Source organism: Pinus tabuliformis, chromosome 9 (assembly GCF_031772625.1).
Source record: "Pinus tabuliformis cultivar Carrire ecotype Pingquan chromosome 9, CPIR1, whole genome shotgun sequence".
Lineage (NCBI taxonomy): Eukaryota > Viridiplantae > Streptophyta > Pinopsida > Pinales > Pinaceae > Pinus > Pinus tabuliformis.
In genome coordinates this window covers 639,242,771-639,260,511 of record NC_142307.1, presented here as the reverse complement: position 1 = coordinate 639,260,511, position 17,741 = coordinate 639,242,771, and the positions used below count along the sequence as shown (strand labels likewise).

The 17,741-nt window shown below is 41.2% G+C and overlaps 1 protein-coding gene and 1 pseudogene across 3 annotated transcripts in view; both read left to right on the top strand.

Moving 5' to 3' along the window:
* LOC149150251 (small ribosomal subunit protein uS13c-like) overlaps positions 1 to 1,191 on the top strand; it is a 39,239-nt pseudogene extending 38,048 nt beyond the window's left edge.
* The window catches only part of LOC149150249 (Zinc finger C-x8-C-x5-C-x3-H type family protein), a 375,155-nt gene that overhangs the window by 134,980 nt on the left and 222,434 nt on the right, over positions 1 to 17,741 (top strand). The window lies entirely within an intron of this gene.

The window sequence follows — 17,741 nt, the reverse complement described above, 5'->3', positions numbered from 1 at the left end:
GTAGAAACATCTTGAGACTGTCAAATTCCTTCTCCAAAATTATGCATACATTGAAAAGCTTGACACCAAATGCGAAACTCCTAGAACTCTTTCAAAAACTAATCAACAAATGTGTGCAACAGTTAAGGACCCATGCAGGACTTTAGAATTGGATTACAAGACTCAAATTCCAAAGAGCCATGTGGAAGGCAAAGACATGATACAATCATGGGAGGATCACAGTTGCGCAATGTTTTCTTCAAGAAGTGTTTGCAAATAGAGTTTGAACTCTACAATCTCAACTTGCAATGTACATTTTGGGAGAGGAAATGGAGTCTATCATGGTTATGATATCATGGGATCATGACTTGATAGGACTTGATAAGACTCCTATGGTAGATCAGAAGCAAGAGATTTTTTGCCGAATCCTCATAGAGACGTGATCCATAAACACCATCCCAACAAACAAAATATGGCTTTCATTGTGCTTGGAAAATATCTTCCAGGATCAATAGAAGAACTCCTTAGAGTAGTAGGAATGAAGTTTGGCTACCTTCCCATTAAATTTTTCAGCAAAGATGGTATTGACTCTTGAGATTATTGACATCAAAGCGATAAGAGACAATGGCCATATGTTCCTAATAGATGAGGGAATTATGTGACAAGGCTGTAGGGCTTTTGAGAGTTCAATAGAGACTTTTGGATTTGGAGCCTGACAAGCTTTTGGCAATACTTTGAAAGGAGGCAATCAATTTATTGGTAAGTACTCCCTCATTGAAATGAGATCATCTCCAACAGCAGAGACTTGAAAGACGACTGTAGAACAATGAAAGACCAACCTTTGGAAGATAATAGGATAACATAAGAAGGGACGGCATTGGACAAACCATTTGTTAGCTCGAGAAATGTGAGTTGCGAATGGCATAGGGCGCACAACAACTTAGCATGTATTGTATGATTTGGGCATAGAGAACAAGGTTACGCGTGAACTCAACGAGAACCAATTGATCAAAGTTTGAGGTGAGATCTCCAAGTACATGATTGAAGGAGATTTGAGATGATTTAACAACCTTGCTATTAGGAGATTTATAGAAATACAATGCTACAAAGGAAGGCACCATGTTGCAGGTTTGCGAGGACGATGCACTTAACAATTTCCGAAAATTAAAAGGGAATAGGATTTCAATACTAGAAAAGAAGGCGACTTCTTAATAAGTCTTAATTATGAACTAGATTCAAAACTCATCACATTTGACAGAGTTTATATTTTGTAATTTCTTTGACTTGACTGCAAAATATCATAATTTAAACTGAGAGCCTCTGTTGGTTTAGGAACTGGAGGACATTGTGGATGCTTTACATAGGCTACAGACATGAGAAAACATTATTTTAGTCTGGAGTTACAAAGGAGTATATGTTAGCAGGATGGAGGCATTATTAAAGTATGGAGCATTATGATAGGAGCGCTATATGTTGAGGATCGACATGGTTGATACAACACACATGATCGATAGGAGAATCATTGGTATGGAATGTTACATAGTCTGCAGAACTAGTGAATCCAGACTAGTATGCATTACAAGCAGTATGCGTTACATAGACTGTGGTATGGCAGTATGTGTTACATATGACTGTGTTATGCGTTATAAATTTGACTTGTGGAACGTTACAAGTGCAGATCTATGGAACGTTACAATTCTACGAAAATGATACAGGTCTGTGGAACACTACAAGTATGTGGACTATGTGGAATTTTATAGAGTTTTCCTTACACAAAGTCTTTGCTAAAAGAAGTATGACAAAGCAATGTTAGAGGAACCAAATCAGAAGAGGCCAAACCTGGGATTTTCATTAAATAGCATGAAGTCCTGTGGATGCCAAAGATATAGCTACAAGTGAGGATTTGGAGCGTTACAAGTCAGTATATGGTGAACCTGATGTGGACTTATGTGAATTCAATGTTTATAGACCTAAGTATATAGACCTGGAGTGTTCCAACAACAAAAGACAAAGCTGAAGTTGGAGGATGCTAGAGGAGCAAAGGAATGCCTTCATGAGACTGAAGTCTCGTATGTGGTATGGTTCGAGTCTAGTCAAACCATTTGATTGGAAGTGGTTCCGAGCTTGATGTGAAGTGGTTCTGATCAAAAGTTGAAGTTGTGCGCCAAAAGCCACACGTCAACATGGATATTGTGTTGAATATAAGCTATAGTTTGCATAGGTTAGAAGAAAGTAGAATGAGCTGATAGTTGATGGTGATGCCTAGGTAAATGGATTGACATGTGGTTGCCGAGGTCGGAAGCAACATAGAATATTGGTGGTGATGCATGAGTTCATAGTTTTCTTAGTAGAGGTCAGAAGCAATGTATTGCCATTGCTAGAGCAGTTCTCAAGGAACCCACAAATTTATTCCTTGATGAAGCAACCAATGTTCTAGATGCAAAGGGTGAGAATTATATAAAGCAATCAATTGATATATTACACATAGGCTATTCACAATATGCTTATAAGGCAACTGCTCAGACAAAACGAGACATGGACAAAACTAAAACAAACTCTTTCAATGGCATATCAAAAGGAAATAATGTTGATACTTGTGAATGGCTGTTTGATGTTGGTCCTAATTCCTCTCTTGTTTGTCACGTCTATGATTAGTGATTTTGCCCATGCAATCTGAACTGTGACTTTGTTCCTTGACAATGCCGTGGTTTGTTGTAGAGCTGGTGATGATCATGACCGTGGTGCCATCTTCTGCCTTAGTGACATATTTGTTCTCGTTTCTACTGAGGCCATGGTCAAATGGTTCCTAAGGTGCCTAATGTGTCACCATGTCACATCAAATTTTCTTTGGAGCAACAATACACTTTTTCAAATCACTAATGTTTAATGTTCTACCATGGTTGTCTTTAATATAGGGCTTGTATATGGAACCTGAAGCAAAGGGTTATCACCAACCTGTCCTTTATCATTTGTGGAGCTTTATCGCTAGCTTGTCCTTTAACATATATGGAGCTAGATACATCAATGGGATGCTCATATTTTGCCCTGTTTGTGCAAACACTGAGGTTTTTAGTCTTCTTCATCATCAAGAGTGTTAAGAGGGACCTATCCTTGTTAATTTAAATTACAAACCCATGCCCTTGCCATTTATGTCAAAGGGGGAGGTAGGGAGAAATAATTCTCAGGACCATAGTTGGAAGACCAAACTAGTGTTGCTATTAAAGGGAAAGGGGGAGATTGATGGCAGCGCTGACATTGATGTCAGAGGTTTTAGTTGGGGTTTAGGCATAGAAATATATTTGACAAATTTGTTGCACTTGTGCTTGTTGGAAGAAATGGTTTTGAATAATGTTGTCCTTTGCTTTATGATCCATGTATTTTACCACTTGACGAAGTGATTGGTTCTTTCATTCTCCAAGACATATAAATTTTCTTGCATGAGCTTTGATGGTCATAGATTAAACATTCTAATTGTTTATGAAAATATGAAACTTAGTCTTCTATTGGATAGCCTGAGACATGAACATTTGGATAGAAGTATATGCAAAATATTGATCGGAAGAAGTGTAGTGCTTAAGATTACCATTGACGCAGAAACATATTCATATCATTATAATTGGGGATTCTGCTTTGTCTTCTAATTTCTTTCATAGTAATTGTGTGAAGCAAGATGTCTACAACTAGCATCTAATCAACAAAAATGTTTACAAAATTTATTCATGGGATAACTGATGATCCCTAGGTGTAGAGAGAAATAGAGAAGCAAATCAGGTGAAGAATTTTGAATTTTCCCTAATTTAGGGAACAAATGATGATTAATGCTTAGCAACCTGCATTTGTAGTGTGGATTGCCAGTGGACAATCAACGTTCGTAGTCCATATTACCAATGGGTAATTGACCTTCGTGTCTTGTAGCATGAAAACAGAAAACTTCGGGCCTTGACTTATGTTATCATTGTAGTTGGATGTTATTAATCTTCAATTAATATTTGGAGGACCTTTTATTTTGCTTTAATCTTCAAAATTTGAAGGAATAGGTGGACCACAAAGAGACAGCCTTGGAATATAAAGAGACAACCTTTCACATCAAATCCTTGCATTGAAATACAAACAATCAATAAGTTATGTATATGAAAAGTTGTGCTTTTGGATTGCAGAATAGATAGAATATTGATTTTTGTGAAACCTAGGTCGTGAATTACTTGGCAAGGAGAGAAAGAGGAAGAGGAGCATATGTGAAGGAGAATTGAGGAGTAGTAGGAGATAAGCAACTCGCTGTAATTAGAGTAGAGACAGGGTATAGAACAAACCAAAGAAAAGAAAGAACTCATAATTCAGAGACCAGGTAAACCAACAACACAAATTTTAATTTTATTAGGGGATTGGTGTCTCTTTTTAGGTAGTTGCCCGAAAAAGAACATATTGGAGCCTGTAAGAAGAGGGAGTGGGTGCTCTCAACAGGTTGTATCTTGCAGAAGAAAAGAGAGGTTGAAGCCTCTTGTAGGTGGGTGGCTACAAAAGTTGATGTAAAAGGCGATTGGGTGCTTGCATACCTCGCAAGTTGGTGCTAGTACATTGTGAAAGAAGATTGAAAAGAAGAATAAAAAGACAAAGCTTTTGATGGTTTTGTTCTCGGTGGGGTTTCCACGTAAAATACTTGGTGTTCATATGTTATGATTATGCTTCTAATGTGGTTTGAATTTGCCTTTTCATGTGTTGTGTTTTGATTTGCTGCTCATGTGGTCTATTGGTTAATTAATGGATAAGTAAATTGTTTAATGAGAAGTAAAAAATTGGTTAACTATGATCTAATCAACGTTATACTGATTCACCCCTCAGTACACCCAAGTTTCTAATATTGGAAATACAGTTTGGATTACTTGGGACAAGCAATCTCTGGAAAGGAGGACTGTAATAGCCCTTCTCGAGAATAAAATAAAAGAAAAATTTAATTTTCTTATATAATGTCATCTTAAAGATGATAGTGAGTAATTAAATTAAAAAAGGGATTATAAGTGACTTTGATTGAATTAAGAAAAAACAAGTTAGAAAGTCACTTTGTTATTAAAAAGGCAAACTATGGTATTTGACCCATGGTATTTGAAGCGGGGAAAAATTATGAAAAGGAAGATAAGAGCTCGTTTTGCGATATGATTGGTTATTTGATAATTTGTTAGTAGTAATGAGAGTTCTTGTGGCTTAAGGTCGGAAGGAGAAACCCTCATTGTATTTCTTGGTTTCGGTGTTGAAATACACACCCTAGCCAATTAATGTGTTGCAGGTTGTTAGTTGTGCTTCAGAGGGCCGAATTGTTAAGGTTCGAGTTGCTGGAAATCAAATTGCAAAAGTTCGAGATTCAGAAACCTAGTATATCTTTCGGGTTTTTGATGTAATATCTTGCTGGAAATTATTAGATAAAATAAAATTGGGTTTCTTGCATATTATTTGCAATTTTGTGGATCTGTGTTGCATTTATTAGTATTTTCGGATAAATTTTTGTTGTAATAATTTCTAGGAATTTTTAGCGAAATAATAATTTCTATAGCAACAACACTTTATTTAATTTCTGGGTTTTACAATTTAGAATTTCTGGCAAATTTTATTGCTTGAATTGGGGAAATTTTCATGGTGTTTTTTTGTAGAATTCATGACATAAATTTTTTGAAGTAAATTCCGAAATATTTTAGCGTAAATAATAACGGGGATATTATAAACAAGCTCTCCCTAGTCTCTTAATGGGAGGCCATGCTCATCTGGGCTCGGAATCAACTTCTGGCCATTAGATTATGTCAATGGCAACTTAGGGGCATACCGGGTCCAATCTTGTTATCAAGAAGAATCCTCAAAACCGGGTGAAAGTTGACCAATGCCCTAGGCCCTGGATGTATTTTGGGACATGTGTCATTTGCGGGTGTTGTCGGGAGTTTATGATTTCTCAACATTGCTCTTGTTTAGGCCAATGTATTTCTTTGAAGGGCCGGGTACCTGTGGAGTGGGTGCCCTAGGCTTCGGTTGCTGAACCACCTGATAGAGACAACATGGATTGTAGTGAAAGCAACCATCTGTCAAAGACTAAGATCAATAATGCATCTGAGTGAACCAAACTTGAATTTTAAGGGCGTATTAATGCTTCAAACAAAGATCTTCTTCCAAAATAAGGACCAAGTTCTCACAAAGGTGTTTTCCACCTTTGTAGTTGTGGGTAATGATCAATGCTATTAGCGCTTCCAACCCCTAAGGGGAAGTGACAGTTCCTTGGTGCACCCTTCAATTAATAGGTGTTAGTGTATAATAATGTGGTAATGGAGGGGAGTATACTTCATGGTTAATTGCCATTGTCAAGGGGACTAGTTGATGGGGGTGTCCACATCTTGAGTGTGTAGGTATGAGGAAGGAGCATTCATGGATGCATGAGTTACCAACTCAGGCTGATTTTTCCATGTTGCTTGTGTGCCTTTAACTGCTTCTTGATTACTCCTTGTTTACTGCTTATAGCTTAAGGGTTAGGGGTTGCATTGTATGTTGTAGAAATTTTATTATCCCTTTAGGATGAGTCAACTTATCGCTCATCGGGGTTAGGACATGCAAGGGTTCCATTTTGATTTATTAGAGGATCATGTGCTCAGGAATCAGGTGACGACGATATGAGGTAGGTAGAGATCATGCTAAGCTTTTGCCCACATGCTAATCTTTATGTCTCGACCATCTTTTGCATTTTGTTTTTCTTTCTTTTGTTTTGTTGTGGCCATGATATGCTTTTTCCTTTCTTTTAGCTGCATCAACCTCCCAGTGCAATGTTTTCTGGTCCTACTCAAGGTATGTGAACGTATGAGTGTGAAATCCCCAAGAACCATTAGCAAGTTGTACTCAAAGGATGAGATATGTGGCTTGTAATGTGGGATGGAAGGTGTTAAGTATGGTATAGGTAAATGGAGCATGCTATCTCAATCACGGCTTTCCAGGTAGTGCCCCTCCTATAACCTAAACTTTAAAGGGCCTTAAGCGAGGTCCCACTGGACTTTTGAGATTTATAGGGCACAAGTTAGAATAATTTTTCTTCCACAAATAATTGCTTCCAATGATCAATTCACATTAATTTCACATAACATTCATCCAATATCATGAATCAGTTATATAGAAGAAAATTTCAACCATTAAACATGAAAGAGCAATAGAGATAACTATGAAATAATAAGACTGCTTCCAATGATTATTTGGCATTAATTTCACATAACATTCATCCAATATCATTAATCAGTTATATAGAAGAAAATTTCAACGACTAAACATGAAAGAGCAATAGAGATAACTATGAAACAATAAGACAAGAGAAATAAAAAAGTTAGGCCCGAGGCCAGGGAAAACCCAAAAATCTTTCCTTATGAGAGAGAGTTTAATATTCATGAATACATCATAAATACCAATGTTGAGATAATAGCTTAACCAAGAACGAAGAACAAGATGAAGTGGCATGCTAAGTACCAATCCCTCCTTCAGATTTTCGCCCCCGACCTTTTGCTTCCAACTTTGCTGGATCAGAGATAACCAAGACATGATCGATGTGTCAAATGAGGAGAAGAGGTCTCCTTTATATAGACTTTGAAGGGGGTCGAATGGGTGCCTCCAAGGGGCCCAACTTACTGTAACAAAAGGAGGCTGACATGAGCAGTTTAGGAGGCACAGTTTAAATTTGAATTTTTCTATTTCTTTGCATGATAAAAATACCGACCATCTCTACGATATTCCTGTTGAAGAATGTAACTAGTTTCGGTCTGCATAATTGTTGTACTCATTTCAATATGTATCCTATGTAACAAACAAGAAAAAGAAAAGAAAATTATTATTATTAAAGTATGGGTTTCATGCTCATTATTGATGGTATTTTAGGTAAAAGCATGTTCTTCGTGCTTCTAGGGTTTTTTAGGTCCTAGGATTTATTGTCATGAGTCAAAGGAGTCAACATCATGTTTATAGGAACCTTCCAAGCAATTTGTAATTGTAAAAAAAATATTTTTGAGTCTAGAAAGTCCTCGTATCTCCAAGAGTACAAGTTGGCTTAAAGGAGGGAATTCAACCCCTTTAGAAGGCTATAAAAGGAAGTAGTTCGACCTCATTTGGCATCACTCACTCAACAAGTTCGACGTTCAAGAAAGAGTTCGATCTGAAGATTGGAAGGAGAAGAAACGAGAGCGAAAGTTTGGAAGAAGCTGGGAGGCCGAAATATCTTGCCTTTGGGGTCTATCTATTTCACACGTGCGGGATTATAGAGTTGCTGGGCTGCAGTAGGAGGCTGAAATTGCACGATCAAGTTGCAAGGGGACGAAGTGTAAAATCTGTAGCTGGAAGAGGGAAAACCCTTGTTTAGACCTCGTTGACCTTGGGAGAGATGCCTTGCTCTAAGTAGGTCTCAAAAGGAGGTTGTATTAGGGTTTCCGAGAAGCTGTAAGGATGAAGTGTTGAAAAGTGTAACTAGGTTCGTTCTTCATAATGACGTGTGATTGTGATTTTATGTAACTAATGCAAAGAAGAAAAATAAAATTATTATTGTAATTCTTGTCTCATGTGTTTCATGAGCAAGGAATTTTATTTTTAGGTAAGGCTCCCATTGTGAGCCCTTAGGATTGGTCATAAAGTCAAATTGAGTCTTTGTCATGTATGAAGGACCCTTCTTAGGCATGTTACATATTTGTATGTGTCATTAAAAGGATAAAAAGGCCCTCCAAGACCAAGCTAAAGCATCTCCTTCAAGTCAGCTTCAAGATGGAATAAAGGATCTACATCAAAAGGACATGTCGGCTCACATACATGTCATGTTGGCTTATTTTCATGGGCAACCACTATAAATAGGCAACTCGACCTCATTTCAGAAACAAGAATTTCGGTCAAGAAGAGATCTGCAATAAGAAGTGCGAAAAGGTCAAGGAAGATAGTCTTATAGCCAACGAAGAGAAGGAAGGAAAGAGCGAAGATATTTGGGTCTGTTTTAGGGCTGAAATCCTCCACACATGCAAAGAATCTTTGCTGTCCAAATTGCAGAAAGAGCCGAAGTATCACAGTCATACTTGGAGGTCAAATCAAGGAGAAATTCAAGGTGATACTCAAGCCGAGTTCAAGGAGAAGAAGTCTTCCTCTAGACCAAGGAAAACAAGGGTCAAAGTTGGTCAAACTACATGATCTAGGGTTTCTGAATTAGGGCCGAAAAGGTTGCAGGTTTGAAGAAGAGAAAAGGAAGCCAAATTCTAAAGGGTAGCCGTAAAGGATGAGAAGCAGAGGTTTGACTATTGTTGACTCATGCAAGAAGGATCTCATCAAGGAAGCTATGTGTCTTGGTCTTGGAGTGGAAAATAGGTCAATGGTCTTGGTCTTGGTATTCATCAATTGAAGTCTCTATGAGAAGAAGAATTTGTTTGAGTTTTCCTCTCAAGTGGGAGAGGTTTGGGCCCTCACTGATAGCCTATATTTTGTGTCTCTTGTATCTTTGTTGTTTATTCATTGGTAGCTGTTTGATGAAGAATAATACTATAATAATCTAATGAAAAAGAAGATCCTAATCTAAAGAAGTAACAAGCATTCACAAGTAGTTATTTTTTTTTTTTTTTACAAGATCGGTTGCTATATATTGATTGAAAAAAGTAATAAGGCATGAAGCCATACATAGGTTGCTTCGAGAGCAGTACAAATCCAAGGAGAGAGCATGACATTCCTATCCTTGAATTGGTTTCTGTAACTTCTGGCTAAAAAACATCTATTGCTACTATAAATCCGGACATACTGGTGGCACCAAAACTTGCATTTACAGCACATAGTTAATCAATGTCTATACGACTGATATTTCTCGCTGTGGAGTCCTCTGGGTGCTGATTTGCTTCCATTGGCTTTGCGCTTGAAGATGTTGATTTTTCTTTCTGCTTTGCTTCCATGATTTCCCTTAGGATTGCCAGCGATTCCTCAGCGTGAATGCATCTATTGTTGAGTCCGTTGAACTGCTCATGAAGTGAATGAACCCGGTGGAGAAACAGGTTCATTTCTGTGCGGTATTTGGCGTGAAGATTTCTGAACTGCTCATCAAATTTGGCTTCCAGGCTCCGAATCTGTTCAGCGTGCCTGGCTTCCATATTTCGCACTTGATCTTCCAATATTCTTTGTTGAGCTCTGACCTCTTCAAATTCGGCCTGAAGGTCGCGGCAATGAAAGCATTGCTCAGAACGAGCCATCACTATTTGGGCTTGGGTTCTATGAGGGTCGATTCCACTGAGATGGTCAGCTGACTCCTCCTTGCTGCGGGAGAAGAGAAAGAGGGGCCGGATGATGATGCGCGGGGTTGAATGAAAAGAGCTGGAGGTGAGTGAAAATAAACAGAAGAGTTTCGAGCTTACAGTTCTCGCTTTCTGGGTAAGAGAAGGGTAATAAAAGGAAGTCTGGAAGATTGAAGGGGAAAAACTTGAAGTTAGAGATGATGAGCCAGAGAGGGGCGTGCTTAAGGGGCAAGAAGGAAGGATGGGGGACGGCCGGCAAAGGTGCAGTGAATAGAGCAGAGACTGTTGAAAGAAAGGCGCTCTAGCTCTCAGCTTCCCTCTGAAGCTAGTCCTGAAAAAAACCACGATATAGATTAGAGGATAGATAAACAAAGCAAGAAGAGTCGATACCAGAGATGGAGTTCGTCTTCGAGTCTGGTCAAGAGCGCCTTCTTCGTTCCAGCGGGGCTGCTCTTGTTCATAGCAGTGTATGACAAATATTTGCCTTCCTGTGCCCGTATTTATGGATCGGGACCAACAGTAGCCTGAATACATAGCAGAGATCGGATCCTCTACATTATTGAGATATTTTCCTATATCTCTATGACGATTCGCTGGAGCAGTGGAATCGTTCTTCCGTCCTTCGCTGAGATGATTATTTTTCCTCGGGATGTCAGCTGTTCTTTGGATCAAGACCTGAGTGAGACTGTTTGTGCACTTCATACTCTCAGTCGAATGTCCTGAGACTGTTGTAACCATGCCCGTCACACGCTTGCTGGATTTGCGCGCCTGGGCAATGTCAGGATCGGCCTGCTTCATGGCAGAGGCTGGAAAAATTTCCTGTGACTGTGCCTCAAAGCCCCTTCCGGTTGTCCAACTGCATTATTTGCATGTTTATCCGCTTCCCCATTGTGTGTGCGGAGGATGTGACAGAATCGGATTTTTTCAAAGTATTCGGTGAGGAGATTGATGCGTTGGATATGTTGCTGAAGATTACTGTTTGGGGATCTCCTGTAATGGTTCATGAAGCCAATGATTATTGAGGAGTCTCCTAGGACAAGAGCTTTTCTAATTCCCATGCTTTTTAATTGCAACAATCCTTGATACAGAGCAAGAGCCTCTGCATTATTATTTGTTTTTTCCCCTAAACTCCATTCATAGTTGCAGATCTCTTCTCCTAATTCATTGATGATAACACCTCCTGCGCCTGCTGGTCCTGGGTTGGACTTTGAGGCGCCATCAAAGAATAAGGTTGGGCAGTTGTTACTCAGGATCCACCTTTTGAACTCCTGGGTTGGTAGTCTAATTTCCCAATCCTTGGTCTTATGTTGATGCTGCCTAACATTTCTCTGAATACTCTGTTGTTGACCTGAGCGACCTAGAATATGCTTGATCATGAGCCTCTCCTCAACTGAATAGTCTGTTGCTTTAATTGTTCCTGAGTATTTGACCGCCATCGTCTCCTGCGCCAAGAGGTGAGCACTGCTACATGTCTTCCAAACATTGCCCTCTTTGTTTTGAAATATTTTCTTGTTTCTTGTGAGCCAGATTTTCCAAAGAAGGTTGTGGGGAATGATATCCCATGTTCTTTTGACTATCTTGCTCCGATTATCTTTCCAAGGGAAATTCCTTCTCCAATCTTGGATTGTCTCTGCAATGTTTTGCTGAGATTGCCATGTTATATTGCCCAAGTTGGCCATGATGGTCCAGCATTTCTTCGCGAAGATGCAATCAAGAAATAAATGGTGGATAGTTTCCTCTTCAGAGCAGCAATTGGGACAGATTGAAGGTCCATGTACCCCTCTCTTTCTAAGGTTTTCCGAAGTGAGGATTCTTCCCTTTAACAGCAGCCAAATGAAAAATTTGACCTTGGGGATGGCCTCAGAATTCCATATTATTCTCCAGTGATTCCAGACCGGAGTTTGATAAGTATTGTTGCAAATGAATTGGTAGCCAGATTTAATGGTGTAACATGAGCCCGTGGGGTCCCATCTAAACCCATCTACTGCTCCTTTTTTTATGGGGGCTCTATTTTGAAGATTTTTATGGAGGGCTTGGTAGCTTGAATCCAAGTGTGGGGGAATAACTGGAAAATCCCAGCTAGTCCAAGCACCATTCTCAGCATCCCATTTTGAAATTTGGTCCATCCTCTGAATGCCTTTGCTGTTAAGATAGAGGATGAAGGGAATGGCTTCTTCAACAGTATTTAGGGGTTGGAAACCCATGATTTTATCAGTGGCATAATTTATACTGCTCCCTTCCCCCGGAATCTTTGAGGTATTTTGAATGAGAGTGGGGATTGCTTTCTTACAAAGATGCCAGATTTTGGTGGAATCTCTGTTGGGAATATCAGATTCAAGGAGTCTTTGTCTATTGTCCGAGAGGTATTTGCATTCAATGACCTGTTTCCACCAGGCTTTTGGTTCATTAATTAGTCTCCAAGCCATTTTAATCCCAAAAGCGAGATTTAGGATTTTAGGGGCTCTGATTCCCAACCCACCTCTGTCTGGAGATTGTATTACACTTTTCCAATTGACCAAATTGTATCTATTTTTTTCTTTTTTCCCTCCTTGCCATAAAAAATTGCGGAGAATGACTTCCAGCTTATAGTGGAAAGAAGCAGGAGCTTGGTAAAGAGTGAATCGGTATAAAGGTAAGGAGGAAATACCTGATTTGAGCAAAATTAATCTGCCAGCTGGATTAAGCCAATGAGTTCCCCATTGCTGAACCTTCCTTTTGACTTTGTCGATTATTTCGTTCCAAGTGGTGGCTTTAAGAGAGCCCAAGGTGACCGGCATTCCAAGGTAGGTAAAGTGGTCCCAGGTTGCTTTGAATGCTACTCCAAAGATGTTAGCAATACTGTGAGCTGTTTGATTGGGAATGTTCCATCCATAGATGCAACTTTTTTGAAAGTTGACTTCTCCTCCTGAGCACGCCATAAATTGATCTAGGAGGCTTTTGAAGCGCCTTGCTATAGTAGTGGATGCCCCACCAATAAGTAGAGTGTCATCAGCAAATTGTGAATGATTGATATTTTTCACTCCGTTCCCAAACTTGATACCAGAGATGAGGCCAACTCTTCTGTTGTGATCGAGGTTGCTGCTGAAGGATTCAGCCATCAAGATGAATAGATAAGGGGAAAGAGGACATCCTTGCCTTAGCCCTCTTGAAGATTGGAAAGCTTCACAAGGGCGGCCGTTTATGAGAGGCGAGATCCAGGGGCCAGAGATGCAAGCAGCAATGGTGCTAATGAAGTCAAAATTAAAGCCCATTTTCCTCAAGACAGCGAACAAGAAGGAGTGTCTTACTCGATCGAAAGCGTTGGCTAAGTCAAGCTTGAGAACGAAGCCTTTCTCTTGCCTAGAAGTGCTGGAATGAATAGCTTCTTGAACCAAGGTGATGGAATCATGAATTTGCCTGTTGGACATGAAGCCTCCCTGATTTTCAGATATAAGGGAAGGGAGCAGAGGCTGGAGCCTGGCTGCTATAATTTTTGCAAAGATCTTATAAGAAGTGTTACACAAAGAAATAGGTCTAAATCTGGAGAAGGAAGTGGGCCGGGTTTCCTTAGGAATGAGGGCGAGAAAAGTTGAATTTGTGAAACCCCCCATTTTCTTTTTCCTTTGGATTCCTTTCATCATTTTAACAAGATCTTTTTTTATCAAGTGCCAATGGTCCCTGTAAAAATTTATAGAGAAACCGTCTGGACCTGGGGACTTGTCTGGTTGTAAAGTCCAGATGGCTTTCCTTATCTCTTCCTCTGTTATTTCACTGTTTAACCTCTCATTCTCCTCAGCAGAGATTTTTTCCGGAAGGTACTTAAGGAAAGCCGAGTAGTCCGTGGCTCCTTGATTTTTAGAGAGGAGGCAGTTGTAATGGTGGAAGGCAGCTCTTTTAATAGATTCGTGATCATTATGCTGGCTGCCTTGACTATCAGTAATAGTGGTAACATTGTTTCTCGTTTTTTTTGCTGTGGCCTGCTTATGGAAATATGCCGTATTTTTATCACCTTCCTTTAACCATAATTCTCTTGACTTGAGCCTCCATTTGATCTCTTCCGCTCTCTTTATTTGAATTAGCTGTCCCTGAACCTCCCATTCCTTACTTTTCAGCTGATTAGTGAATCCATGATCTTCTATTTGTTTGTGGATCTCTTCCAATTTCTGCTGCATTTTTTCCTTTATTTTTTCTGGCTCTTGATAGCTGGCTTTTGCCCAATCCTTGAGTGCCTTCCTTGTGTTTCGAAGTTTTGTTTCCCAAATATGGTTTGGGGAACCTTCGACGTGTTTCTTCCATGTTTCTTCTATGATAGTCTCGGCCTCAGCGCTATCTCTCCACAAGGGATTGTACCTGAATGGAATTGGTCCCAAATGAGCGTGGGAGTCCAACGTTAATAGAATGGGGAAGTGATCTGAAGCTGTGGCGCTGAGAATTTTGGTGTGGCCTGCAGCAAAGGAGGAAAGAAGAGAAACATTGATCAGTATTCTGTCCAACCTTTCCATAATGTTGCCTGGCCCCACTCTTCTATTGTTCCAAGTATATTTCCTATTTTTTGGTATGATGTCCATCATTTCATGCTCAGCCATTATCATTTCCAGCTGCCTTCTAAAGGGATCGGGGGTGAAGGTGCCCCCCCTTTTCTCATTCGCATGAAGTATTAAATTGAGGTCTCCAGCAAGTATAACATTTGAATTCTGCTCCTTGTCTATTTCTTCCTTCAATTCCTTCCAGCATTGTTCCTTTTCCCGGAAATGGTTGGGGATATAGACATTGTAAATGATTAAGTCACAGCTCTCTTCCTTGTTGACAAGGTTGGTCCTGATCCAGTTTTGATTGAGGACAGAGGATTTGCAATCCCACTGCTGTTTATTCCACATAGTTGTGATTCCTCCAGAGGCTCCTCTGGAATTGCTACTGGCCCTTGAGAAAGTTTTTTGGGCTTCTATGATTATTTGCATTTCACTCTGACTTTGCTTGGTTTCCTGAATCAGAACAATTTCGGGTCTTTCTGTTTGGAGAAGATCTCGTAGGGCAGCTGATTTAGAGGGGTGCCCCATACCCCTGCTGTTCCAGGATAAAAGCTTCATCATGAGACATTCGAGCGAGGAGGTGCTCGCCTCTCCAGTTCTTTACCTACTGTGTCTTTCTCTTGTGAACCTGTAATAAAAGAATCCATAGGAGTTTGGATCCCTAGAGCTATGTCCTTTTGCGTGCTTTCTTCCCGATGTTGCTTGGCTGACTTTCTGCCTGGTCCAGGTTTCTTGTGGATATCACCGGATGCTCCAAAGTCCTTGGAGGAACTTCTGGTAGTTCTGATGGGGGGAGGTCCAATGACGGGCTGAGATGGAGTCGAAGACATCAAGGGGGGCTCAATCCGATTCAAGGATGGTTGATCAGGCTGAGGATCATCATAGGATTCCTTCGATTTGTTTCTTGTTAAGATCCTTTCCATTGAGTGAGGAGGGGAAGCTTGGAGGGGGGAAGAGGGGGAGATTCTGGGGCCTTTGGGGGAAGGAGGGGGAGATGGGAGATCCTCTGAAGCAAGGGATCCAAAGGGGTTGGAGGATGAGGGAATGGCAGAGGGGAAGGGAGGGGTTCCGGAGTGAGGCACCTCAGGCTCAGGGGGAGGGTTTGACTTCTTCTTTTTCCTTACTATTTCCCATGCTTCCTCAGGGGTTTCAGAATTATTATTGACTTCTGGTTTAGATTTAGAGCACCTATTGGCAAAATGACCGTACTCATGACATACCTTACACTTGAAGGGGAGTTGCTCATAGTCCACCTGTTGAATATGCGTCCACTGGTCCACTCTGAGCTTGACTGCCTCTGGTAGACCTTTGCCCAAGTCTACCTCCACACAGATCCTCGCACATGCATGCATATTTTCTTTTGGCTCTGATCTATCCACATATTTACCTATTGCGTTTCCAATTGCTCGAACAGATTCATCGGCCCAGCAGTGAAGCGGAAGATGCGGAAGGCGAACCCAAACAGGAACTGCGTTGGGTACATCCATTTCAGGGTCGAAGTCCGGGGTCCAACGGTTGAGGTAAAGGCCTCTAGTGTCCATGAAGTATGGCCCATTCCTGAAAATTAGATTGCGATCCTCCACTGTTTCGAAGAGGAAGGTGAAGAAGCCTCTTCCACAAAACCTTATCGCAATTTTCCCCTGGACCATGGCGTTCCAGTTTCTTTCCACCCAACGTTGAACAGTGCGAGGGGAGGGCCATAGTCCTGTGAACTGTCCAACCAGGCCGCGATCAGCCAAGGCTACAGCAGATCTCCTTGGAAGAGAAGGGGGAAGAGGGATTTCCGGAATTTCATCAAGCTTTTTGATAAATTTTGAGGCAGTAGGTCGGATCCTTTCAGGGATATTCTCTGGGATGAGAGAAGCAAAGGCTTTCTCAAGATCGATCTGATCAGAAGCGGGAGGGTCCATCGCGCCTAAGGCGCTCAACGAACGGCAAGGGAAGGGAGGGAGGGGCAGGAGGCCCGGGAGAGCAAGAGATGCAGCAGAGGGCTGCCCTCAGGAGCAGCACGAACAGCCAGAGACGGGGCAGGAGGCCCAGGAAGCAGGAAGGAAAGGCACAGCGGGGGAAGCCCGCAGCGGGGGCTGCAAGCCCGGCAGCAGGGCTGCCAAGCTTGGGCGAAGGCGATCAGGGCGTCCAGGGGCGGGAGAGCTCCATTCTCCAGCGCGCGCCGTTCAAAAGGTAGTGGGCTTGGCCCGGTTCGGTTACTATTCGCACGACGAGCACCGACCTTGCTCGGGATCGAACACAAGGCCGGTCCGTCATGACGAGGTCGACCTTACCACTACGCCGCCTCCACGACCTTGAAAGGTAGTGGGCTTGGCCCGGTTCGGTTACTACTCGCACGACGAGCTACGACCTTGCTCGGGATCGAACACAAGACCGGTCCGTCATGACGAGGCCGACTTTACCACTACGCCGCCTCCACGACCTTATTCACAAGTAGTTATTAATAGAAGAGAAATCACCTAATTGCTATGCCCTAAATTTCTCAACGCGAAGTAGCAGGGCCGAAGTTGCAGGTCGAGTAGCAATAGCTGGGAAGTTGAAGTGCTGAAGCTGGCAGGTCAGAGTTGCAAAGAAGAAGTAGTTTGGTGCAAATTCTAGGAAGGACTTGAGGAATGTTTGACTTAGTACTAGGAGAAGGATTTGGTCTAGGGATTGGGTCACTATATCTCATTTGAAGTAGATTTTGAGAAGCGAAGAGTTCATGGGTTTTCCCTTTGGAGGGGTTTCGCCCTGGTTGAGAGACTACATCTATGTCCTCTCTTGTTGTTGTTGTTTCTTGATATTGTTTGATGAATAGATCTAACTAAAGAACATAAAGAAGATAACTAAATATTCACAAGCAAGTATCAAGGATAAAGAAAATAAGATATAGTAGCTTCCACTTTACATTTTCTGACAATTTAAACACTCCCTCTTAGCCAGGTAGGTACTTTTCATTTCTCTCTCAAGATCAATCTACCCGACCAAGTCATAGGTCTCCCAGTAAACA